Source organism: Castanea sativa, chromosome 10 (genome assembly GCF_040712315.1).
Source record: "Castanea sativa cultivar Marrone di Chiusa Pesio chromosome 10, ASM4071231v1".
NCBI lineage: Eukaryota > Viridiplantae > Streptophyta > Magnoliopsida > Fagales > Fagaceae > Castanea > Castanea sativa.
Window position 1 is genome coordinate 23,558,173 of NC_134022.1, and position 2,836 is coordinate 23,561,008.

The window sequence follows — 2,836 nt, forward strand, 5'->3', positions numbered from 1 at the left end:
TATGACGGTTGGGTGTTGCTGAATATCCGTCCTGTATAAATTAATTATGGCTGCCACGTGGCATGTCGTTTGATACATTTCGGATAAGCCTTTGCTTTATCCCCACGCAAACGTGTATATTTGGACTTCTTGCGACGCACGTTTGGGAAGACTCCTATATGGAAAGGAACTTGAGAAGGAAGTTGTATCCTTAAAGAAAGGTAATTCTACTCAATATAAATACCCCAGAAACCCTAGGTATGAAGGTACGCATAATATTCTTAACTCTAGCACTCTAGGGTTAAAGGAACAAGATTCTAACTTGACCTTCGGAGGGTATTCGGCCGACACCACACCGGTGCTCTCTTCTAGGTTCTTCGTTTTACTTTTGCAGGTGTTGCTTTCGTTTGAGGAGTGCTTAGAACTCACTGGTGATATTTTCGGCATCATCAGTTGGCGCCGTCTGTGGGGAAGAGGAAGAAAATCTTCTGATTATTTTTAGCCTCGCTCTATCCACCGAGACAAAGAGTTGCATGGCACTCACCCGATCGATGGCGACGAACAACAATCAAGGCGACGAACCACGTGCCACCGCTTTGGAAAGGCGAGTCCAAACGCTTGCGGCGGCGGTTGAGCGCCTCACTAAGCAAAATCATGATTTGGAAGAACAGTTGCGGCAAATAACCGCAAATCAAAGTGCACCACAGGAAGATCAAGAGGGCGCTAGCCCCGAAGGAAGGAACGTGGAAAGACCTGAGGGCAGCAACGCTCCGACTAGACCCGAGCGACAAGAAACCAATCCACCACTTGCTTTAGAAACGGTGCCGACCCACATAGCCACCGAGATGCGGGAGATGAGGGAACGTATGGATGCCATGATGAACGCCCTTAAGGGAAGGGTATCCGGCAATACGGACGACCTAGTCCATAGAACGGATTCACCATTCACAGCGTTGGTGAATTCATACCCCGTCCCTTCGAAGTTTAAAATGCCCCATGTGGAAAACTATGACGGATCCAAGGACCCGTTGGATCACCTGGAGTCTTTCAGAACTCTAATGCATCTTCGGGGTGTACGGACGAGATCATGTGCGGGGCTTTCCTCACCACCTTGAAAGGGCTGCGAGGGATTGGTACAGCAAGTTGACGCCTAATTCCATCGGCACTTTTAAGGAATTAGGTGCACAGTTCGTGTCACACTTCATTGGAAGTCATCGGCACAAGAGGTCTATTGCATGTATATTGGGAATTAAACAACGAGAGGGTGAGACTTTAAGGTCTTATATAGCCCGCTTTAATAAGGAATCCCTCTCGATAGACGAGGCCGACGACAAGACACTTGTGGCGGCATTCACAAACGGGTTACAAGAGGGTAAGTTCTTATTTTCCCTATGTAAGAATGACCCAAAGACTATGTCCGATGTCTATTACAGGGCGACGAAGTATATGAACGCGGAGGATGCCTTGCTGGCCAGAGAAGACTACAAACCAAAGAAAAGGGAGAGAGAGGAAGATATGAAACCGGATAACGGACGAAAAGTGGCTAGAACCGAGAGATCGACGAGAAGACCGGAGACCCAAACCGCCTTCGGGGAGGTTCACAAGTTTCACCCCCTCACGGCCCCAATTGACCAAGTACTAATGCAAATCAAAGATGAAGGAAGCTTGACATTCCGGGTAAGTTGAAGGGAGATCCGAACAAGAGGTCGAGAGATAGATATTGCCGCTTTCACGGGACCACGGCCATGATACGACGGATTGTTTTGATTTGAAACAACGGATTGAAGCCCTTATAAGGCAAGGAAGGTTGCAAAGGTTCGTGAGGAAGGAAAGAGCGATCATCCTCGGGAGCGAGAATCCTAGACGGGAAAACGAGCGTCCCGGACCACGGTAACGGACATACGGATGATAATGGGGGGCAACGCTTCGATAGGATCGTCCAAGAAGGCCGAGAAAGACTTATTTACGGACGGTACAAAGTGTCCAATCGACGGGACCTTCATTAGAAAAAATACGGCGAAACGGCTCCAGCATCGAGTTTTTTGAAGACGAGGCCCGGCGCCTTCACCACCCCCATGACGACGCGCTTGTGGTTAGCATCCAGGTAGGGGATTTCAACGTCCACCGAGTTCTAGTAGACAACGGGAGCTCAGCAGACATCCTTTACTATCCTGCGTTCCAGCAGATGGGGATTGCAAAGGAGCGCCTGATCCCGGCACGCGCGCCCCTCGTCGGCTTTGGGGGAACCCGAGTCCATCCTTTAGGATCCGTCACATTGGAGGTGACGGTAGGAGACTACCCACGACAAATAACTAAAAATGTCTCCTTTCTAGTGGTGGATTGTTCTTTAGCATACAACGCCATACTCGGACGACCTACACTCAACGCATGGAAAGCCATCACTTCAACCTACCATCTGATGATCAAGTTTCCCACTGAACATGGGGTTGGAGAACTACGCGGAAATCAAGTAGCTGAGGGAATGCTACGTGGCCATGATGGAGATGGATGACCCTGTACGGACAATGAGCATCGAAGAACGAGAGAATAATGGCGAGAACCCGTGGAGACATTGGAAGAAGTCCAACTAGATGATTCAAGGCACGATCGAACCACCGGGATAGGAACCTCGGTCGACCAGGCGATTCGACATGCGCTTTTAACGTTCCTCAAAGAGAACCAAGATGTGTTCGCATGGAGCCATGACGACATGCGGGAATAGATCCATTGTCATAGTTCATAAATTGAATGTATCACCCTCCTTCCCCCCGGTCCGACAAAAGAAACGCGTGTTTGCCCCCGAGCGAGATCGGGCCGCAGCGAGAGGAAGTGCGGAAGCTACGAGAAGCGAACTTCA